This window comes from Camellia sinensis, unplaced genomic scaffold, assembly GCF_055761805.1.
Source record: "Camellia sinensis isolate YWXY unplaced genomic scaffold, ASM5576180v1 Unanchor3, whole genome shotgun sequence".
Classification (NCBI taxonomy): Eukaryota; Viridiplantae; Streptophyta; class Magnoliopsida; order Ericales; family Theaceae; genus Camellia; species Camellia sinensis.
Window position 1 is genome coordinate 11,815,106 of NW_028129178.1, and position 25,030 is coordinate 11,840,135.

Here is a 25,030-nt window from a genome sequence, read left to right on the forward strand (position 1 = left end):
GAGAAAATATTCAAACAAATATATATATATAGGTATACGAGACATATATATACATAAGACCAAAACAAAACAAAAGAAACATTTGTTTGTGGGGTTCGAACCCCTGACCTCGGGCTCAACCTTCCAGCCTTCAACCACTGAGCCAAACCACTGAACCCAAGCCACTCTTGTAACCAAAACGTTCAAACAAATATATATAATACATAGATATACAATATATATACATATATGTATAAATATACAATTCTCCCGCCTCTCTCTCTGTTTTTGTCTCACTCTCTCTTCCGTCATCTTCTTCGAGCGTTGTGTCTGGCGCGCGATTTCAATAATCGCGGCGCCTGACCGACAGGCTATCCAATCGTGCCCCGATTGTCAATGATTATCTCAGCCTTCCTCCCTCTTTGTCTTCTTCTTTGGCTCTCTTCTTAAGTTGAGGCCTGCGAGAGAGAAGCAGAGCCAAAGCCTGCAAACTTTCTCTGCCACCACTCTGCAACCTTTTTTTTTTTGCATTACTCTCCTCTGTCATGGCCTCTTCACATGGTTCTCTCACTCTTTTTCCCGACCTGAACGAGTCCACGATAGAGATGACCAATTCTGACTCCCCTGAACCTCAACCACGGGCTCCTCCTCCTTCCCCTGTTTTCAACTTTCCAGCGATGTCAGTTGAACAAATCATGGCGGCACAGTCTGACATCGAAGCAAACTCATATACACTGAGGTCATGTGTGGAGACCGTGACAGCGGTCTCCAACTTGTCCCGTCGACTGCAGAACAGGACATGTGAAGTACATCGATTGAATGCACAACTTTCTTTACTTCAACATATGTACAAAGATTCTCGAGGGGAAGTTAGTGGCTTGAAGAAACAAATTAAGGAGTTGAAACGACAGGTGACCGTCGCAACTCGTCATGGGACTACCTTTGACGGCCAGCGAGGGATAATCTCCTTCGGAAGCTCTACCAAGGCCGAGGCAGAGTCTTCAAGAGCTTCGAAGAAGTAAAGATGAAGCGAGGCAGCTGATGGTAAAGTCAGGCAACGAAGTTGTGTGCAAATGAAGTCGGTTGCAATCTTCGCCGCCGGGCTGTTGCCGGAGAAGAAAGAAGAAAAAGATCCCTCTCTCTCTCTCTTTGTTTTTTTGTTTTGTTTTGTTTTGTTTTGTTTTTTTGTTTTTTTTTTTGTTTTGTTTTTGTTTTTATTTTTTATTTTTTTGTGTTTTGTTTTTGTTTTTGTTTTTTTTTTTTTTTGTTTTGTTTTGTTTTGTTTTGTGTCTCTGTGATCGGGGATGTCCTCCCCTGACTACAATAAAATAAGTTTAGTTTTTGCACATCGAGGGCGTGACTGGCATATCACTTTGAACTTGAAAACATTTTTGTTTGATTGAATTTGAGAGTGATTGAATTTTGAACTCTGAATTGAACGTTGATTCTATACTGACCCATACTGACCTAAATCAAAGAATGACTTAACGAAAGAAAAACGAAACAAAACAATCCAAACATACTTATATACATTGACTGGTATGAAAGGAACTTAAAAAAAAACAAGACTCTGGAACACAACCATTGAGCCTAAGTGATTCTGCAGTTTATCCTGATGGGTTGAAATTAAAACTGGGCCGACCAAAACGTTGGCTGACGAACTCATGATCTAGCCAAAGAGTTGGCCAAGGAACTTCATGACTCAAGTGGTGGAGAAGATAGAATCTCTAACTCGACTATGCCCCTAATTCATTACCTTGAAATTTTATTTTATTTTTTTGATTTTTTTTCATAAAAATGTTTTGATCAACAGACAATTAGATTAGCATACTTATTCAATTTTCTGTTTCAAATCATGTAAGTTAAACTGTAAGCACTGAAAATTTTCCCTTTTCAAATCCAAAGAATGGTCCAAGTTTTGCAAAAATAGAACAATTTTTGAGAAAAATTAGTCAGCTTCATTCAAATTAATCAAAACCTATTTTTGCAAATGGCCACTACTCAACTAACATGGAATCAACCATTGGGGTGCATAGCCCCAAGCCAAATAACCCCGAATTGGTTTTGTAGCAACGATGATAACCGAACCGAGCCGATCCGAATCGAATGAAACTGAGCAGAACGGGACCGAACTGAACCGCCAAACTGAACCAAACTGAACCAAGTTGAATTGAACAACTGAACTGAGCAGAACGAAGATACACCAATCAACACGAATAGGACAACCAAGTCGACTAAAGATACACCAATCAAATATGGACGAAATGAATGAGTTAACAAAAATTATTGGGGCCGAACTTCAAGATGAAGCTACCTACGTATCCTCAAGATAGGAATCAGGCCATCGTAGTTCGGGCTGAGGGTTACTCGGGTATTGACACTCTCCTTTTGTGCTCTAACTTTTGCCAAAGCCGCCCTTTCGGGTTTTCAACCTTGCGAGCTTTTCATTTTTCTTTTTATTTTTTATTTTTTTTTTGTGCTCTAACTTTTGTCTGGGTCGTCCTTCCGAGTTTTCAGCCCAACGAGCCTCTCAAGGGTGGTACCTTATTGCCCCTAATTCAAGGACTGCCTCCATTTCAGCTATGCAAGCCTCACACTTTTGCCCCTAGTTCATGGGCTGTTTCAAATCGAAACCACATTCTTTGCCCTGAGTTCAAGGGCTGTTTCTAATCTGGATCACATCATTGCCCCTAGTTCAAGGGCTATTTCCGATCTAAATCATATTCGACCTTATTGCCCCTAGTTGAAGGGCAGCCTCCATTTGAATCACATCATGGCCCCTAGTTCAAGGGCTATTTCCAATCTAAATCATATTCGACCTTATTGCCCCTAGTTGAAGGGCTGCCTCCATTTGAATCACATCATGGCCCTAGTTCAAGGGCTATTTCCAATTCGGCTATGCAAGCCTTACACTTTGAATGATCATTGAATACTTCGGATCAAGGTTTGAAAGCTAAGGAGCTAAGGAGGTCGGACCACGAGTCAAGAGGGATCTTATGTTGTATAATCAATTCCAGGCATGTCTTCGTAGGACCACGCAAAAACAGTTTTTGAAATCTTTTAACAAAGTGACTAATCACCCGTACTCTTACGAAGATAAGATAGAACCAATTTGGACCAAGCTAGGATCATTCTCAGTACCCACATTAACAAAAATGATTTTATTCATCAAAGGCTTAGCACACCTCTCTTCTTCTCAGTTGATCAAAATTTGCAAATCCCGAGGAAATTCTTTCTCTTTGTTTTCATCAGAGTTTTGGAAAAACTTTTGAAAAAACTTTGGTCAATGCAATGAATTAAGGCACAGAGAAGTAGGCAGACTCTATGGCATTTTGTTTTTTTTTTTTTGTTTTTTTTTTTTTTTTTGGTTTTCTGTTTATTGAAAAAAGACTATGACTCAGCAATGGCAATAGACTTTTGACAACATACTCAAAAGAAAATGACAAAGAGGACCTAGACAGGACAGAAATGTCTAGGTTAGCACCATCGAAATCAACAGACTCTGACTCATTAGGCTGACTCGAGCCTGACTCTAACTCTACAAACTTGGTGGAGTCAAACTTAGACTCAATACTCAATTCAGAACTCAGAATAAAACCAATCTCAATTTTGCTAGTCAAAGTGTGGACCAGCCACAACATTCAAAATAAATTTCTAGTCAAAGTATGGGCCAGCCACAACATTCAAAATAAAGCTCGTGCAATCAACAGGTGGTCACTCCCCAATCACAGAGATGGTCGACTTTGTGGGATATCGGCATTTTTTTTTTTTAACAATTTTTTTTTTGATTTTATGTTTTTGTTATTTTTTTTGTTTTTTGAAGTAATGGTGCTAAACTGAATAGCCTGAGCCACTTATTCGAATTTGAGAACCCCTGTATAGATCCAATACATTACACATAAAGCAGGAAAGAGAACAAACACCCCTAAAGAGGGTAGGGTTATCCTTTCCTAGCTTGGAATGATCTAGGGTTTCACTATTCATACAAGCGGTATCATACATCCTAGAAACGGGAAAGCATCCTGTCCTAATTTGAAAGGTACTATAGCTCACCATATGTACAAGGTTGGCTCTACTTTACGGGTTGAAGCCAAGGTGACGTTACCAAAGAGTCCTTTGGGTCATAACCAATAAAGATCCCAGGAAATCAGAAGAGTCAAATAGCCTCTCTTCGGAGTCTGAGAACCTTAGATAGCAAAGCTAGATAGCAGGGCTACATAGCAAAGCTACCCTTTTGACAAATCTCAAAAGGTTACAACACAAGGCCTCTAAAGTATCGTAAAAATAGGTGTAGTGTCACAAAAAGCGTACCTGTGCTCCCACCAGTATCTGGGCAACACAAGGACTTGAAGTGCACCAATGAATGCAATACAATGAACATATAATTGAAAATAAAGGTCATATCATGGAGTTCGAGTCAAGGTTTCATAAAATCCCCAGCAGAGTCGCCAGAAACTGTAACATGCCCGGGGGGTACCCGCGCGCGTTAAACAGTTCGGACCCCCGAGATCTCTTTGATCTATTCTCACGAGTGCAATGTGAAACATAGATGAGAGTCCAGATTTGGCAACTTTTATTGAAAATCCATTTTATTGCAATTTTGTCAAAAATGGACTGCGTCATCAGATCTCAGAGTCGCCACCTAATATTTATTTTGGGAAAATTAGGAAACCCATAACTCGTGCCAAGGCCACTGTTCGTCGTAACCAAGGATGCTTGGCTCGGAACCTTAGGTATGAGAGGGGAAGGTCAATAATGAGCACCCCCGCCCACCCGATCAAAGATCGGCCTTTACTAACCATGATATGAATTTTATTTTATTTATATGTTCATGTTCTGATTAGTTAATAAATCCTAAAATTTACTATGTGAAGCATACAAGTATAGACTATGCCATTCATTTTGGAGTAATTTGATATCATGCATTTTGAAAGAGTTTTGACGATGTACAACCCAAATAAATTGAGTTTACAAGCATGAAAAATCAACATCATTCCAAATTAAGCGACACAACCTCCATCCACTGGCATTCATAGAGTTATATCACATAAGCAACTAGCCTCATGGTAGAATGCTAGACATAGTAAGAAAAATACACACACACGGGATGCTAAAGCATAAAAACTCACATGTTTGACGTCCCACGAACAAGCTGCAAAACAAAGTTAGTAAAATATGCATGATCTTATATACAAAATCCTAATGCAATTCACTTATGAGATGCAACTAAAGATTCGGCTTCTAAAATATGATATGTGAATCATCTCAAGAACATGAGGTAGCGCACATAATCACATAGGAATTGATTAAATCCACAAATGCAAACTTAGCCGAATCAAGATGCATGAAACATGGATGCAAAGCATAACTATGATGAAAAATAAATATGATGTTTATGTACAAATAAAGAAAGCGAGTAAAAGAACGGGATAGAAAGAAGAGGGGCGGGGAATTATTACAACATTTAAAGAATAATTACAAACCAAATTAGAGAGGGATGAGGAGAATATTACAACAAAATAAAAACCTCACAATACACTCAAAATAAAATAAATAAATAAAATAAAAGCTTTATGTTCTTTAGAACCGCCGGCGGAAATTGGTCAATATTGGGAGATTACGCCATCTTGTTCGGAAGAAGCTAACCGACCGGCCAAATAGGCCGGCCGGCGAACTAGGCCAAGCAAAACCTGTCTTGTTGCAAAACCAAGAAAAGGAACAAACAAAAAAATATGTAGGTGGCTCAACTAACCAGTACCGGTTAGATTAAAAAAGAAAAGAAAAATAAAATAAAAAAAAGTGCAAACTCACAATATAAGCCTAAAGCAATAAAACAAATATAAGATAGAACATGCAAGATTATAACGGAACTAATATGAGACTAATACACGAAAAAAAATAAAAAATAAATATGAGGTAAAACATGCAAGATTACAACAAAACTAATATGAAATTAAAGTATGCGAATAAAAATAAATAAATAAATAATTATGAGCGAAACAAACCACTAGGATTATAACAACACACTATGAAATATAAAGTAAGAAAATAAATATGAGATAAACAAATTACTTGGATTATAACAAAACACAATGAAATAAGAAGCAAGAATATGAATATAAAATATAAGAAAATGAAAGATTAAAAATTCACCTTCCAAAGAAAGATTGAACTTCTTGATTTCCAAACTTCCTCTTGATCACCCTCAAGTGTAGGAAGTGTGTTCTCAAATCCTCAATTCGAAATTATGGAGTTTATGGAGTTTGTGGTATGGAAAGTGGCTAACTCTCAAGTTTTTCTCACTTTCAATCACTAAACATTCTTCCTTATGGTCGAGGCGATTGATCTTTGGCTATATCAGAATTTTTGGAATGATTTTGGTGTATGGAAATGAGGAATTTCAGTAGCTATGGAAGGTATGGGGTGTATATGGAAGATAGAAATATTTTTGGCTAAACAACTCAAATTTTCTCTCTTTTTTCACTCTTTTCTCACTCCTTTCTCTTCAATTTCGTGGTCCTCCTCCTCTCTTACAATATGATCATTCTATATAGGCAATGAGGGAGAGTAAAGGTCAAAAAGAAGGTGGGAGACAAGAATGTGATAGGAGGGCAAATTTTCAAGGTGGTTGCATGGGATACTCCTTTATGGATGCAAACAAAATATCTTTTTGACTATGGAGGATGATTAGGTATAATGGAGGATGAGTGGATGCACTTGAATGGCTCAAAAAATGGGTAAATGGGTTGTCCCAACCGAACCAAAACCAAGAAAAATGGGCTATTGTTGTTTTGGGTCGAATCAACAAAATCTGCTTTTAAGCCCAACTTCAAATGGGCATATCTCCCCCATATGGACTTGGTCTAAGGTGGTTCTTGGGTCCAAATTGAAGCCCCAGAAGTCTAATTTCCAATGGTGGTGGCCTCACATTTAAATTCCAAGTGTACAAAGAGATATGCCTAATTTAGTGAAGGCTGTCTCGGGCTGGATCAACAAAATCTGCTCTTAAGCTCAACTTCAAATGGGCATATCTCCCTTATTTGGACTTGGTCTAAGGTGGTTCTTGGGTCTAAATTGAAGCCCCAGACGTCTACTTTCTAATGGTGGTAGCCTCACATTTAAATTCTAAGTGTACAAACAGAAATGCCTAATTTAGTGAAGACTGCTCATTTCCTTCTTAATGATTTGATACTCATCATTTTCCTAAACCAGCTTTCTTTCATCCCCTCCTATTTCCTTCAACTCCAAACCTATAAAGAAGATATTTTTAAATATTTTTCAAAAATTTCACCTCCCTTCCATTTATTTCCACTTTGTCCTTACTCGGTTTACTGAAAAGTGCAATATTTTAATCGAAATGGAAGCCTCGGGACATCGTAGAAACATTTAAAAAAAAAACATATTTTGAAAAGAGGGTTTTAAGGTTTAAAATAGTTTGGCCAAAAAAATGGGTGAAGGTTGGGATTAAAACTTAAATTCCATCTTTCTTTCTGAGAATTTTGTGAGAAACACATTCTAATTGTCATCATCGGGTAATCAAAAGAAAGCGCCCGAGTCTTAGGGCCGGTCAAAATGGGGTGTCTACAGTTGCCCCTCTTTGACAGAGCTCAAAGTCATTTCATGACGTGAGTGAATGTCAAAGCCCAAAGACGACCCTTTTGACAAGGCCGTAAGACTTGGGCAAACAAACAAGATGCAATGCAAGTGGTTGAACCCGAAGGTTGCCTACGTATCCTTTTGCAAGGAATCAAACCAGCGTAGTTCAGGGGCAGAATGGAAGTGACATGCTCAAAATGCAGTTTGAAGGTTGGACTTACACGCTTTGCGAAGCCAGTTGTTTGAAAATTCATGATTATGCAATGCAATACCATGCCATGGAGTGATGATAAAGATATGAAGATGACAACAATGAAGAGGCAAGCTTCGTGCAAATGATATGAAATATAACAGGGGATGCATTGCATTAAATGTGCCACAAGATCACATGCAAATGTGTCACGGAGAAAGGGAAGGCTTTAACCATGGAGAACAACAATGGTGTAACCAACAGGCATACCTAACCGTATTTAATACAGAAAGGGGGAAGGTTTTAACCAGAGAAAATGACAATGGTGTAACCAACAGGCATATCTCAGTGTATTTTATACGGAGAGAGGGAAGGTTTTAACCAAGGAGAACAACAATGGTGTAACCAACAGGCGTACCTAACCGTATTTTATACGGAGAGGGGGAAGGTTTTAACCAGAGAAAATGACAATGGTGTAACCAACAGGCGTACCTAACCGTATTTTATACGGAGAGGGGGAAGGTTTTAACCAGAGAAAATGACAATGGTGTAACCAACAGGCGTATCTCAACGTATTTTATACGAAGAGAGGGAAGGTTTTAACCAATGAGAATGACAATGGTGTAACCAACAGGCGTATCTCAATGTATTTTATACGAAGAGGGGGAAGGTTTTAACCAATGAGAATGACAATGGTGTAACCAACAGGCGTACCTAGCCGTATTTTATACGGAGAGGGGGAAGGTTTTAACCAGAGAGAATGACAATGGTGTAACCAACAGGCGTATCTCAACGTATTTTATACGAAGAGAGGGAAGGTTTTAACCAATGAGAATGACAATGGTGTAACCAACAGGCGTACCTAACCGTATTTTATACGGAGAGGGGGAAGGTTTTAACCAAGTAGAAAATGACAATGGTGTAACCAACAGGCGTATCTCAACGTATTTTATATGGAGAGAGGGAAGGTTTTAACCAGAGAATGACAATGGTGTAACCAACAGGCGTACCTAACCGTATTTTATACGGAGAGGGGGAAGGTTTTAACCAAGTAGAATGACAATGGTGTAACCAACAGGCGTACCTAGCCGTATTTTATACGGAGAGGGGGAAGGTTTTAACCAGAGAGAATGACAATGGTGTAACCAACAGGCGTATCTCAACGTATTTTATACGAAGAGAGGGAAGGTTTTAACCAATGAGAATGACAATGGTGTAACCAACAGGCGTATCTCAACGTATTTTATACGAAGAGAGGGAAGGTTTTAACCAATGAGAATGACAATGGTGTAACCAACAGGCGTACCTAACCGTATTTTATACGGAGAGGGGGAAGGTTTTAACCAAGTAGAAAATGACAATGGTGTAACCAACAGGCGTATCTCAACGTATTTTATACGGAGAGAGGGAAGGTTTTAACCAGAGAAAATGACAATGGTGTAACCAACAGGCGTATCTCAACGTATTTTATACAGAGAGAGGGAAGGTTTTAACCATGTAAACGTCACATCCTAACATGTTTCACGTGAAAGGAGTAAAGGTGGATTCGAAATCCAAACGCGTCTCACGCAAGTGGAAGAAGGTATGGTAGAATGACAAGGGGTAACCTCTACATGTAGAAGCCACCGATGCTGCTTTTCTTCCTGATCATATTCACAACTTTCCCTATTCTCCAACGGGGTGACAGACTAGGTTGGTTCAGTATCCAGAATTGAGGCGCATACACGCTACCTCAACCTATGGGGCTGCCATACAGATTTCAAGCCGGGGATACACCCCTGGGTATTTAAACCAGACTTTAGTCTCGGAAATTCCAAACCTTTTGCATTCTAGGCATCGCCATTCGAACTCTAGTTTCCACCGTCGCAGTTGGTCTCCTAGGAACTCATTGCAATCATAGGCAGGTGGCTATACCAGACCATTTGAAGTTGTTCGGGCACGACAAACACCAAAGGAATTGCACCTTCAGAGGATTTAAGGTCTCCTAGACCTAGGGAGTGCACAAGATGGTGTGATGCGCAAGATAGCGCGATTAAATTGAAATTGCACAAGACAGTGTGATGGAATCGAAATTGTGCGGTAGGTGCTTTATTGTGCGTTAGATGCACAGAATGTAAGGAGGAAAGATGGTGTAAACACCAGGCACACCTGCTGTTTTTAACCGATTTGCAATCCTAATGCGTCTCACGCGAGAGGAGGAGGGGTGGTGTAAACAGACAGGCTCACCTGCTGTTTTTAACCGGGTTGGTGTAAACAGATAGGCACACCTGACTGTTTTTAACCAATTTGAGTGAATGCGCAGAATAGCGTAATGCAGCACAATGCGGGTGCACAAGACAGTGCGATATGGGTGAATGCGCAAGATAGCACAATACGGGTGCACAAGACAGTGCGAGTGGGGGGTGCACAAGATAGTGCGATGTAGGGATGCACAAGATAGTGCGATTGAATTGGATGCACAAGACAGTGCGATGCCCAAGACAGGGCGATTGAATTTGATGATGCACAAGACAGTGCGATTGAATTTGATGCACAAGACAGTGCGATGCCCAAGATAGGGCAATTGAATTTGATGAATTTATGTGGTAGGTGCATGAAGTGAGATTATTGTGCGATAGATGCACAGAATGAAAGAAGGAATTGTATGCTCGAACCAAATACCGTATACATATATTATGTATAGACAAAATACATACAAATACGACAATATACACAGACATGCATATACGGTATACATATATTCATATACAGACAAAAATACACACATATATGTACATACGGTATACATATATACATATACAGATATATACATATACAGATATGTACAGACATATACAAAGACATATGGATATATACATAGATACGGGGAATATTCTGTTTGCAGCCATCAACGGAAAGATACCGTTACTAAGAAGGCATATTCCGTTTGCTGACGTCAACGCACGTACGCAAAACACGCAAAAAAAAAAAAAGGAAAATAAAAGCAAAGTGCATAGACACGGGGGTTCGACCCTCCGATCTCAAGTTTGGCCTTCGAGTCCTCGACCACTGAGCCATGCCACTCTTGTGAGAAAATATTCAAACAAATATATATATATAGGTATACGAGACATATATATACATAAGACCAAAACAAAACAAAAGAAACATTTGTTTGTGGGGTTCGAACCCCTGACCTCGGGCTCAACCTTCCAGCCTTCAACCACTGAGCCAAACCACTGAACCCAAGCCACTCTTGTAACCAAAACGTTCAAACAAATATATATAATACATAGATATACAATATATATACATATATGTATAAATATACAATTCTCCCGCCTCTCTCTCTGTTTTTGTCTCACTCTCTCTTCCGTCATCTTCTTCGAGCGTTGTGTCTGGCGCGCGATTTCAATAATCGCGGCGCCTGACCGACAGGCTATCCAATCGTGCCCCGATTGTCAATGATTATCTCAGCCTTCCTCCCTCTTTGTCTTCTTCTTTGGCTCTCTTCTTAAGTTGAGGCCTGCGAGAGAGAAGCAGAGCCAAAGCCTGCAAACTTTCTCTGCCACCACTCTGCAACCTTTTTTTTTTTGCATTACTCTCCTCTGTCATGGCCTCTTCACATGGTTCTCTCACTCTTTTTCCCGACCTGAACGAGTCCACGATAGAGATGACCAATTCTGACTCCCCTGAACCTCAACCACGGGCTCCTCCTCCTTCCCCTGTTTTCAACTTTCCAGCGATGTCAGTTGAACAAATCATGGCGGCACAGTCTGACATCGAAGCAAACTCATATACACTGAGGTCATGTGTGGAGACCGTGACAGCGGTCTCCAACTTGTCCCGTCGACTGCAGAACAGGACATGTGAAGTACATCGATTGAATGCACAACTTTCTTTACTTCAACATATGTACAAAGATTCTCGAGGGGAAGTTAGTGGCTTGAAGAAACAAATTAAGGAGTTGAAACGACAGGTGACCGTCGCAACTCGTCATGGGACTACCTTTGACGGCCAGCGAGGGATAATCTCCTTCGGAAGCTCTACCAAGGCCGAGGCAGAGTCTTCAAGAGCTTCGAAGAAGTAAAGATGAAGCGAGGCAGCTGATGGTAAAGTCAGGCAACGAAGTTGTGTGCAAATGAAGTCGGTTGCAATCTTCGCCGCCGGGCTGTTGCCGGAGAAGAAAGAAGAAAAAGATCCCTCTCTCTCTCTCTTTGTTTTTTTGTTTTGTTTTGTTTTGTTTTGTTTTTTTGTTTTTTTTTGTTTTGTTTTTGTTTTTATTTTTTATTTTTTTGTGTTTTGTTTTTGTTTTTGTTTTTTTTTTTTTTTGTTTTGTTTTGTTTTGTTTTGTGTCTCTGTGATCGGGGATGTCCTCCCCTGACTACAATAAAATAAGTTTAGTTTTTGCACATCGAGGGCGTGACTGGCATATCACTTTGAACTTGAAAACATTTTTGTTTGATTGAATTTGAGAGTGATTGAATTTTGAACTCTGAATTGAACGTTGATTCTATACTGACCCATACTGACCTAAATCAAAGAATGACTTAACGAAAGAAAAACGAAACAAAACAATCCAAACATACTTATATACATTGACTGGTATGAAAGGAACTTAAAAAAAAACAAGACTCTGGAACACAACCATTGAGCCTAAGTGATTCTGCAGTTTATCCTGATGGGTTGAAATTAAAACTGGGCCGACCAAAACGTTGGCTGACGAACTCATGATCTAGCCAAAGAGTTGGCCAAGGAACTTCATGACTCAAGTGGTGGAGAAGATAGAATCTCTAACTCGACTATGCCCCTAATTCATTACCTTGAAATTTTATTTTATTTTTTTGATTTTTTTTCATAAAAATGTTTTGATCAACAGACAATTAGATTAGCATACTTATTCAATTTTCTGTTTCAAATCATGTAAGTTAAACTGTAAGCACTGAAAATTTTCCCTTTTCAAATCCAAAGAATGGTCCAAGTTTTGCAAAAATAGAACAATTTTTGAGAAAAATTAGTCAGCTTCATTCAAATTAATCAAAACCTATTTTTGCAAATGGCCACTACTCAACTAACATGGAATCAACCATTGGGGTGCATAGCCCCAAGCCAAATAACCCCGAATTGGTTTTGTAGCAACGATGATAACCGAACCGAGCCGATCCGAATCGAATGAAACTGAGCAGAACGGGACCGAACTGAACCGCCAAACTGAACCAAACTGAACCAAGTTGAATTGAACAACTGAACTGAGCAGAACGAAGATACACCAATCAACACGAATAGGACAACCAAGTCGACTAAAGATACACCAATCAAATATGGACGAAATGAATGAGTTAACAAAAATTATTGGGGCCGAACTTCAAGATGAAGCTACCTACGTATCCTCAAGATAGGAATCAGGCCATCGTAGTTCGGGCTGAGGGTTACTCGGGTATTGACACTCTCCTTTTGTGCTCTAACTTTTGCCAAAGCCGCCCTTTCGGGTTTTCAACCTTGCGAGCTTTTCATTTTTCTTTTTATTTTTTATTTTTTTTTTGTGCTCTAACTTTTGTCTGGGTCGTCCTTCCGAGTTTTCAGCCCAACGAGCCTCTCAAGGGTGGTACCTTATTGCCCCTAATTCAAGGACTGCCTCCATTTCAGCTATGCAAGCCTCACACTTTTGCCCCTAGTTCATGGGCTGTTTCAAATCGAAACCACATTCTTTGCCCTGAGTTCAAGGGCTGTTTCTAATCTGGATCACATCATTGCCCCTAGTTCAAGGGCTATTTCCGATCTAAATCATATTCGACCTTATTGCCCCTAGTTGAAGGGCAGCCTCCATTTGAATCACATCATGGCCCCTAGTTCAAGGGCTATTTCCAATCTAAATCATATTCGACCTTATTGCCCCTAGTTGAAGGGCTGCCTCCATTTGAATCACATCATGGCCCTAGTTCAAGGGCTATTTCCAATTCGGCTATGCAAGCCTTACACTTTGAATGATCATTGAATACTTCGGATCAAGGTTTGAAAGCTAAGGAGCTAAGGAGGTCGGACCACGAGTCAAGAGGGATCTTATGTTGTATAATCAATTCCAGGCATGTCTTCGTAGGACCACGCAAAAACAGTTTTTGAAATCTTTTAACAAAGTGACTAATCACCCGTACTCTTACGAAGATAAGATAGAACCAATTTGGACCAAGCTAGGATCATTCTCAGTACCCACATTAACAAAAATGATTTTATTCATCAAAGGCTTAGCACACCTCTCTTCTTCTCAGTTGATCAAAATTTGCAAATCCCGAGGAAATTCTTTCTCTTTGTTTTCATCAGAGTTTTGGAAAAACTTTTGAAAAAACTTTGGTCAATGCAATGAATTAAGGCACAGAGAAGTAGGCAGACTCTATGGCATTTTGTTTTTTTTTTTTTGTTTTTTTTTTTTTTTTTGGTTTTCTGTTTATTGAAAAAAGACTATGACTCAGCAATGGCAATAGACTTTTGACAACATACTCAAAAGAAAATGACAAAGAGGACCTAGACAGGACAGAAATGTCTAGGTTAGCACCATCGAAATCAACAGACTCTGACTCATTAGGCTGACTCGAGCCTGACTCTAACTCTACAAACTTGGTGGAGTCAAACTTAGACTCAATACTCAATTCAGAACTCAGAATAAAACCAATCTCAATTTTGCTAGTCAAAGTGTGGACCAGCCACAACATTCAAAATAAATTTCTAGTCAAAGTGTGGGCCAGCCACAACATTCAAAATAAAGCTCGTGCAATCAACAGGTGGTCACTCCCCAATCACAGAGATGGTCGACTTTGTGGGATATCGGCATTTTTTTTTTTTAACAATTTTTTTTTTGATTTTATGTTTTTGTTATTTTTTTTGTTTTTTGAAGTAATGGTGCTAAACTGAATAGCCTGAGCCACTTATTCGAATTTGAGAACCCCTGTATAGATCCAATACATTACACATAAAGCAGGAAAGAGAACAAACACCCCTAAAGAGGGTAGGGTTATCCTTTCCTAGCTTGGAATGATCTAGGGTTTCACTATTCATACAAGCGGTATCATACATCCTAGAAACGGGAAAGCATCCTGTCCTAATTTGAAAGGTACTATAGCTCACCATATGTACAAGGTTGGCTCTACTTTACGGGTTGAAGCCAAGGTGACGTTACCAAAGAGTCCTTTGGGTCATAACCAATAAAGATCCCAGGAAATCAGAAGAGTCAAATAGCCTCTCTTCGGAGTCTGAGAACCTTAGATAGCAAAGCTAGATAGCAGGGCTACATAGCAAAGCTACCCTTTTGACAAATCTCAAAAGGTTACAACACAAGGCCTCTAAAGTATCGTAAAAATAGGTGTAGTGTCACAAAAAGCGTACCTGTGCTCCCACCAGTATCTGGGCAACACAAGGACTTGAAGTGCACCAATGAATGCAATACAATGAACATATAATTGAAAATAAAGGTCATATCATGGAGTTCGAGTCAAGGTTTCATAAAATCCCCAGCAGAGTCGCCAGAAACTGTAACATGCCCGGGGGGTACCCGCGCGCGTTAAACAGTTCGGACCCCCGAGATCTCTTTGATCTATTCTCACGAGTGCAATGTGAAACATAGATGAGAGTCCAGATTTGGCAACTTTTATTGAAAATCCATTTTATTGCAATTTTGTCAAAAATGGACTGCGTCATCAGATCTCAGAGTCGCCACCTAATATTTATTTTGGGAAAATTAGGAAACCCATAACTCGTGCCAAGGCCACTGTTCGTCGTAACCAAGGATGCTTGGCTCGGAACCTTAGGTATGAGAGGGGAAGGTCAATAATGAGCACCCCCGCCCACCCGATCAAAGATCGGCCTTTACTAACCATGATATGAATTTTATTTTATTTATATGTTCATGTTCTGATTAGTTAATAAATCCTAAAATTTACTATGTGAAGCATACAAGTATAGACTATGCCATTCATTTTGGAGTAATTTGATATCATGCATTTTGAAAGAGTTTTGACGATGTACAACCCAAATAAATTGAGTTTACAAGCATGAAAAATCAACATCATTCCAAATTAAGCGACACAACCTCCATCCACTGGCATTCATAGAGTTATATCACATAAGCAACTAGCCTCATGGTAGAATGCTAGACATAGTAAGAAAAATACACACACACGGGATGCTAAAGCATAAAAACTCACATGTTTGACGTCCCACGAACAAGCTGCAAAACAAAGTTAGTAAAATATGCATGATCTTATATACAAAATCCTAATGCAATTCACTTATGAGATGCAACTAAAGATTCGGCTTCTAAAATATGATATGTGAATCATCTCAAGAACATGAGGTAGCGCACATAATCACATAGGAATTGATTAAATCCACAAATGCAAACTTAGCCGAATCAAGATGCATGAAACATGGATGCAAAGCATAACTATGATGAAAAATAAATATGATGTTTATGTACAAATAAAGAAAGCGAGTAAAAGAACGGGATAGAAAGAAGAGGGGCGGGGAATTATTACAACATTTAAAGAATAATTACAAACCAAATTAGAGAGGGATGAGGAGAATATTACAACAAAATAAAAACCTCACAATACACTCAAAATAAAATAAATAAATAAAATAAAAGCTTTATGTTCTTTAGAACCGCCGGCGGAAATTGGTCAATATTGGGAGATTACGCCATCTTGTTCGGAAGAAGCTAACCGACCGGCCAAATAGGCCGGCCGGCGAACTAGGCCAAGCAAAACCTGTCTTGTTGCAAAACCAAGAAAAGGAACAAACAAAAAAATATGTAGGTGGCTCAACTAACCAGTACCGGTTAGATTAAAAAAGAAAAGAAAAATAAAATAAAAAAAAGTGCAAACTCACAATATAAGCCTAAAGCAATAAAACAAATATAAGATAGAACATGCAAGATTATAACGGAACTAATATGAGACTAATACACGAAAAAAAATAAAAAATAAATATGAGGTAAAACATGCAAGATTACAACAAAACTAATATGAAATTAAAGTATGCGAATAAAAATAAATAAATAAATAATTATGAGCGAAACAAACCACTAGGATTATAACAACACACTATGAAATATAAAGTAAGAAAATAAATATGAGATAAACAAATTACTTGGATTATAACAAAACACAATGAAATAAGAAGCAAGAATATGAATATAAAATATAAGAAAATGAAAGATTAAAAATTCACCTTCCAAAGAAAGATTGAACTTCTTGATTTCCAAACTTCCTCTTGATCACCCTCAAGTGTAGGAAGTGTGTTCTCAAATCCTCAATTCGAAATTATGGAGTTTATGGAGTTTGTGGTATGGAAAGTGGCTAACTCTCAAGTTTTTCTCACTTTCAATCACTAAACATTCTTCCTTATGGTCGAGGCGATTGATCTTTGGCTATATCAGAATTTTTGGAATGATTTTGGTGTATGGAAATGAGGAATTTCAGTAGCTATGGAAGGTATGGGGTGTATATGGAAGATAGAAATATTTTTGGCTAAACAACTCAAATTTTCTCTCTTTTTTCACTCTTTTCTCACTCCTTTCTCTTCAATTTCGTGGTCCTCCTCCTCTCTTACAATATGATCATTCTATATAGGCAATGAGGGAGAGTAAAGGTCAAAAAGAAGGTGGGAGACAAGAATGTGATAGGAGGGCAAATTTTCAAGGTGGTTGCATGGGATACTCCTTTATGGATGCAAACAAAATATCTTTTTGACTATGGAGGATGATTAGGTATAATGGAGGATGAGTGGATGCACTTGAATGGCTCAAAAAATGGGTAAATGGGTTGTCCCAACCGAACCAAAACCAAGAAAAATGGGCTATTGTTGTTTTGGGTCGAATCAACAAAATCTGCTTTTAAGCCCAACTTCAAATGGGCATATCTCCCCCATATGGACTTGGTCTAAGGTGGTTCTTGGGTCCAAATTGAAGCCCCAGAAGTCTACTTTCCAATGGTGGTGGCCTCACATTTAAATTCCAAGTGTACAAAGAGATATGCCTAATTTAGTGAAGGCTGTCTCGGGCTGGATCAACAAAATCTGCTCTTAAGCTCAACTTCAAATGGGCATATCTCCCTTATTTGGACTTGGTCTAAGGTGGTTCTTGGGTCTAAATTGAAGCCCCAGACGTCTACTTTCTAATGGTGGTAGCCTCACATTTAAATTCTAAGTATACAAACAGAAATGCCTAATTTAGTGAAGACTGCTCATTTCCTTCTTAATGATTTGATACTCATCCTTTTCCTAAACCAGCTTTCTTTCATCCCCTCCTATTTCCTTCAACTCCAAACCTATAAAGAAGATATTTTTAAATATTTTTCAAAAATTTCACCTCCCTTCCATTTATTTCCACTTTGTCCTTACTCGGTTTACTGAAAAGTGCAATATTTTAATCGAAATGGAAGCCTCGGGACATCGTAGAAACATTTAAAAAAAAAACATATTTTGAAAAGAGGGTTTTAAGGTTTAAAATAGTTTGGCCAAAAAAATGGGTGAAGGTTGGGATTAAAACTTAAATTCCATCTTTCTTTCTGAGAATTTTGTGAGAAACACATTCTAATTGTCATCATCGGGTAATCAAAAGAAAGCGCCCGAGTCTTAGGGCCGGTCAAAATGGGGTGTCTACAGTAACCTGGATACCAAAGTCCTGTCTAGGTCTTTATTCAGCTTTTCTTTTGAGTCTGTAACAGAAGATCTGGACCTTTTGAATGAGAACTCTATAGATTTTATGTACTTATCTATGCCGTTGGTTTATTGTATTGACCAAAAGGTTTAGAATTTTAATGAAAACGAAGGGGAAGAAATTCCTCCGGCTTTGAAAAACTTGATTAATCAAGAGGAGGAGAGGTTTGCTAAACCCTGTGCTGATGAAATCATTGCCATTAATTTGTGTACTGAGAAGGATCCATGCTTGGTCCAGATCGAGTCCATGTTATCTTCGGAGGAGCGCAAGCATTTAATCGCTTTGTTAAAAGATTTCAAAGATATTTTTGCGTGGTCCTACGAAGACATGCTTGGAATCGATCTTGAGATTGTATAGCACCGGATCCCTCTTGACCCCGAGACCCGACCAATCAAGCAGAAGCTGCGTAGAATTCGTCCAGATTGGGCGCCAAAAATCAAGGAAAAGTTCACCAAGCAGATTGAGGCAGGTTCCTTTTTAGTATCTGAGTACCTGACTTGGTTGACCAACATCGTCCCAGTGCCGAAGATGGATGGTAGAATCCGAGTGTGTGTGGACTTTTGGGATTTGAATAGAGCAAGTCCGGAGGATGATTTTCGTCTGCTGCATATTGATGAGTTAGTGGACTTCACTGCGGGCCATGCATTGCTATCATTTATGGATGAGTTGTCCGGGTACAACCAGATTCTGATGGTGCCCGAGGACAAAGAGAAGATTGTATTCACTACGCCATGGGATACCTACTACTACTGGGTTATGCGTTTGGTTAGAAAAATAATGGAGCTACCTATCAGAGGACTGTGACCACCATTTTGCATGACATGATCCACAAAGAGGTCGAGGTGTACGTGGACGACATGATCCACAACGAATCAGGGAATACAGATTGAGGTTAAACCCGCAGAAATGCACCTTCGGTATAATGATAGGAAAAATGTTGGGCTTTTTGATCACACAGAGGGGCATTGAAGTAGATCCTTCCAAAATCAAGGCTATCCTAGAAATGCCACCACCGAGAACTGAAAAGGAGGTGCGAGGCTTTCTAGGTAAATTGCAATTCATAAGATGGTTTATTTCCAAATTAACATTGACTTGTGAACCATTATTTGGTCTCCTGAAGAAAGGGAAGAAATTCCGATGGGACGATCACTGTCACTTTGCCTTTGAACAGGTTAAACAGTACCTCCAGAATCTGCCTGTGTTGTTGCCACTAGAGTCGGGGAAGCCTTTGATTCTGTACTTGTTAGTAACAGAAATGACCATGGGATACATGCTCACTCAGGAATCTGAAGATAGGGTGGAGAAAGCCATCTACTATTTGATCAAGAAAATAATAGATTATGAGACCCACTACACTCCCTTTGGAGAAAGCTTGCCTAGCTTTGATATGGGCTACCAGGAAGTTGTGACACTAGTTGTTAGCTCACTCTGTAATACTGGTTTTGAGATTAGATCCCATCAAATATCTTTTTGAGAAACCAATGCTTACAAGTAGGTTGGCTCGTTGGTTGCTTCTTCTCTCTGAATTTGATCTCAAATATGTCACCTGCAAGTCGGTCAAGGGAAGAGTTGTAGCAGAGTTCTTGGCAGACCACCAAGTAGAGGGAAATGAGGTAGTAGAATACTTATTCCTAGATGAAGACATTCTGCAAGTTGAAGAGGAAACTTGGACAATGTACTTTGACAGAGTGTCCAATCTGTACGGTTATGGGATATGTGTGTTGCTGATAGCACCCGACAACTCCCATATACCTTTAGCCTTCAAACTCCGGTTCAAGGTGTCCAACAATGAAGCAGAATATGAAGCGTGTATTATTGGTTTAGAAGCCTTCCTGGAACTAAGGGCAATAAGATTGGATGTCATTGGGGATTCGAACTTAGTTATTTCTCAAGCAAACGGAGACTGGAAAGTTAAAGAAGAGAAAATGAAGGCTTACTATCAGACCTTGGATGTTCTGATTCCTAGGTTTGAAAAGCTGACATTTACGCATCTACTAAGAAAGAACAACAGGTTTGCTGATGCTTTAGCAACTCTATTTTCTATGGTAGACATCCCACTTGGAGTTCGGATGTGTCCGATTATCGTCGAACATAAATACATGCCAGCTTATGAAACTATTGCCACGATAGATGAAGTGCAAGACAAAAAAACCCTGGTATTACGATCTTTGGAACTTTTTGAAAAATGAGGTGTATCCACCAGGGGCGAATGCCAAGGACAAATGGGAAATACGGTGAATAGGCATCCAATTTATCATTTGCGGAGGTAAGCTGTATAAAAGAGGTCATTTGGGAATGCATAAACTGTGTGTGGAAGAAGAGGAATCGAAGCGCCTTATGGAGGCTATCCACGGCGAAGAATGCGGGGCGCATATGAATGGTGTGATGCTAGCCCGAAAGATTCTCAGGCAAGGTTATTACTAGTCCACCACAGAGGAGGATTGTATTGGTTTTGTACGGTGATGCCACCAATGTCAAATCCATGCCAATCGCATAAATATTCCGCTGTTAAAGCTATACAACATGACTTTTCCATGGCCTTTCTCAATCTAGGGAATCGACATTATCAGTGTTGTCTCGCCAAAAGGGTCAAATGGGCATGAATATATCTTAGTGGTAATTGATTATTTTACAAAATGGGTGGAAGCGTAATCCTATGCAGTGTTGAAGGCCTCACATGTGGCCAAATTTATCAGAAACAATATCATCTGCTGGTACGGAGTTTTAAACGAGATCATATCAGATAACGGCTCCCACTTCAAGAAAGAGGTGATGGACTTGCTCGGCAAATACAACATGGCTTTTCATAAGTCATCAATATGCAAGCCACAAACCAATGGAGTTGTTGAAGCCACCAATAAGAATATCAAGAACATCTTACAGAAGTTTGTTGAGACCTATAGGGACTGGTCAGATAAACTGTCATTCACACTTTCAGCCACAAAACCTCGATCTGGACATCTATAGGGGCAACCCCTTAAACTCTCGTCTACGGGATAGAGGCTGTTTTGCCAATTGAAATTGAATTCCCATCGCTACAAGTTATGGTTGAGTGTCAGATAGCGGAGGCGGACTGGTAACAGAGCAGATTTGAGGAATTGATGTTGTTTGATAAGAGGAGGCTATAGGCATTGTATCATGTTCATGGCTACCAGCGCAGAATTGCTAGAGCTTTTAACAAGAAAGTTAAGTCTCGAATCTCAAGGAGGGAGATGTGGTACTGAAAGACAACCGAGCTCTCATCCATGACCCTAGGGACAAGTTCAGACCCAGTTGGACTGGTCCTCACATCATCAAAGCTCTCTAGTCAGGAGAGACGGTTATTCTCATAGACTTAGATGGCCTAGAATTTTTGCAACCAATCAATATGGACAAGTTGAAGAAATACTACCCCTGAGAGGCTCGCTAGGTCGAAAACCCGGAAGGGCAACCAAGGCAAAAGTTAGAGCATGAAAAATTAGAAACAAAGAAAAACTGAGCTCACAAAGTTGAAAATCCTAAAGGGCGACTTTGGCAAAAGTTAGAGCTCAAAAGGAGAGAGTTAATACTCGAGTGAACTTGAAGTGAACTACGTAAGGCCTGATTCTCATCTTTGGGATACGTAGGTAACTTCATCCTGAAGTTCGACTGTAACCATCTCCAACTTAATTGTCCTGTCTGTTTCCCTAATCAAGTCATCTTTGTTCATCATCTGTTAGTCCTGTTGTGATCTTCATTCTAGGAAGAAAAGTTGAGTACAATGCAGAGTAGTGATGGTAAGTAATCAGGGGCAGTTATGATCTTTTGATTCGGCATTATACATCTTAAAGATTGATTCTATGCGTGTCAGGTAGTGATCATTTTCGAAAATGGTTTTGGAAAGTTTTAATAAAAGTTGATTTTGTTCAAATTTTACCTTTTACAACTTAAACCATTTTTGGACCAAAATACAATTTTTAGTGCTGACAACATTAATTCCATTGATTTCAACATAAAGGTCAAAGCAATAAACTAGGGACATAGGTGAGTTAGGTGCTTCTACATCCTCTGCTCGTGCTTGCGGAAGCTTCTGTAGCCAAAGTGGGCTCGGCTTGTGCCTCATCCTCTAGCCAGGCCAAGCATTCGCCAGAAAGGGCATAACTAAAACTAGGGGCAGAGGCCAAAAGCTCTCTCATCTTCCAGGCAGCAAGATACCGAGTTAAGTGTGAAGCACGAATCAGAAATGAAGTTGGGTATTCTATCCACTCCTCTGCACGAGTCTGATTATGCCCGAACTGGAGTCTGAACTGGAAGGGAAAGTAGAACATGCAGTGCGTGAGCCCAATCAACTGTATGCTAGGCTGTCGAGTCATGCTGTAACTCATCTCAGAAAGATTGAGCCAGGGGCAGCGCCAAACTATTGCACCACCATCCCTCATTGGGAAAGTCCACTAGTCGTTGGTGGAAGAAATAAGCTCGAGCTAAATACTCAGAGCAAGGGTCCACCACCTTCAGCTTATCCATGAGCCATACCTGGGAAAGGATGAAAAATAAGAGAGATGTGTATGGAGAGAAAAGTAAAGAAATGGCTTTGAGAGAAAATAGAGCATGAGTGCCAAGTGTTGTGCGAGGCATATATCAGAAAGGGTGGGAAACAATACCTAAAAAAGTAGTGGACTCCCCGCAAATCTGGTGGTCTCTTGCCGATGAAAAGCATCTAAGCCCATCCGGGTCTAAGCCAATGTCAAACCGATGCAACTCTTACCCTCTTTTAGACATTGGGCCACTTCGATCACCCGGATGCCAGTTCCGCTGTGACTAGGGGCAAATAGAAAATGCGTAAGCATACATAAACAGAGGGCATGTTGCCGAAAACCTCGCCAAAGAAGGTCTCCTCTGTCACCGATGTCGAAAAACTGATGAATCAAGATGGGTATGTCTAGCTCTCTGTCATGGGCCAAAGATCAAGCTTTATGCAAAATGAGCCCACACATCCGTCCCAAAGCTTGGGCGTGGCCAAAGGCTGAGGTATGATTTCCTCATCGCACTGGGTTTCCATCAATGCCCGAAATTCTTCAAGAGTTAGGCACATTTCCAATGTTTCGAAGCAAAATACATGTGTAATTGGGTCCCAGCATCAGGCTGCGGCATGAAGGAACGGAAAGAAAAGTGGAGCATGGCTTAATGAAAAAGCGTGTTTATGCCAAAACCTCAAAAATTTACCTTTTATGTGTTGTTGTAGACACCCCATTTTTGACCGACCTTACAACTCAGACGTTTGAGCACTCGATGATTGCGCATGTTGTGCTCGTTCTGAGGTTTCAGAGTTTCGGCTGAGAGCCTTACCTCGGGACTCTTTTGTGCTTTGCCTCGGTTTGCGAATCAGGTTCTATTTTCTCTTCGCGAAGGGAGGGAGAGGTCTCGTAGACCATCTCTCAGTGGTCGTAGGCTACTTTTCGTGGTCGTAGACCATTGTTCCTGTTTGGAGACCAGTTTCCAGTTTTCGAAGCCGTCGGCCGTACGCCTCGGTTCGGGACCGCTTAACTTTGTCCGTTTGGCACGGTTTTTGGAGAGCTTGAACATTTTGAACCTTCGTTTTAGCTTCTTGAGGAAGCTTGAACCTTTTGAACCCTTGTTTTAGCTTCTTGAGGAAGTTTGAATCTTTTGAACCTTCATTTTAGCTTCTTGAGAAAACTTGAACCTTTTGAACCTTCGTTTTAGCTTCTTGCGGAAGCTTGAACCTTTTGAACCCTGTTTTAGCTCCTTAAGGAAGCTTGAACCTTTTGAACCTTTGTTTTGGCTTCTTGAGGAAACTTAAACCTTTTGAACCCTTGTTTTAGCTTCTTGAGGAAGTTTGAACCTCTTGAACCTTTGCTCTAGCTTCTCGAAGAAGCTTGAACCCTCTTGTTTCTCTATAAGAGAGGGCTTCCCTCTCCTTTAGAGAGGTTGAAAAAAATTTATCTAAGGAAAAGCACATATATCTCTCTACATCTCTACATTCTAGGCTTAGAAAGGGTGTTTGTTCTTGGCTTTTAACACCACACCTCATAGCCACACACCTCCACCATTGATCTAAGGTTCTTGGAGGGTCTTGAGAGGTCTCAAAGAGCTAGTTTTTGGTCCAAGAAGCTGCTGGTTTTGCTGAAGCTACAAGGGTAAACACACTTTCTCCCTTTTAAGGCTTTATTTTGCTTCATCTTTTAGCTATACTTGCAAGTATATTTGAGCTTCGGTGTAAACTGAAAAAGTCTTATTTTGAGGCCCTTAACATGTTTGTTTAAGATCATTTTTCTGTTGGGGGTCATCTATCCCCTTGCATGCTTCATTTTACCTTATTTTGAGCCATGCCTTAGAGCATTTGTGTTGGCCTTTGTTTGGCCTTTTAGCCACTGAAATCTAGTGGATTTTCAGTGGCTATCATGCTGTTTTGAGTGCCAAAATCAGGGAGGGGTGACCCTCTCTCTCCTTGTTTTGTTTTCTAGCATTTTTGGGCCTTACAAAGGAGCCCTTATTTGCATGTTTCCAAGCCATGTTTCAGGCCATTTTTGATGATTTTTAGGACCTCCATAGGCTCTATCCAGAGCTTGTTTTTCCATATTGGATGTCCATCTTGCATGTGT

At 39.9% G+C, this 25,030-nt stretch overlaps 2 long non-coding RNA genes across 2 annotated transcripts; both read right to left on the reverse strand.

Annotated features, from left to right (window-relative positions):
• LOC145816034 (uncharacterized) lies at positions 1-7,141 on the reverse strand. The gene is made up of 2 exons (XR_014358510.1): positions 6,133-7,141; positions 1-5,669 (listed from the first exon to the last, which is right to left on the reverse strand). It is a non-coding gene; the product is annotated as an uncharacterized LOC145816034 (long non-coding RNA).
• Positions 7,142-10,833: 3,692 nt separating this feature from the next.
• LOC145816035 (uncharacterized) lies at positions 10,834-17,884 on the reverse strand. Its single transcript, XR_014358511.1, has 2 exons — positions 16,964-17,884; positions 10,834-16,500 (listed from the first exon to the last, which is right to left on the reverse strand). It is a non-coding gene; the product is annotated as an uncharacterized LOC145816035 (long non-coding RNA).
• Between the last annotated feature and the right edge of the window lie 7,146 nt (positions 17,885-25,030).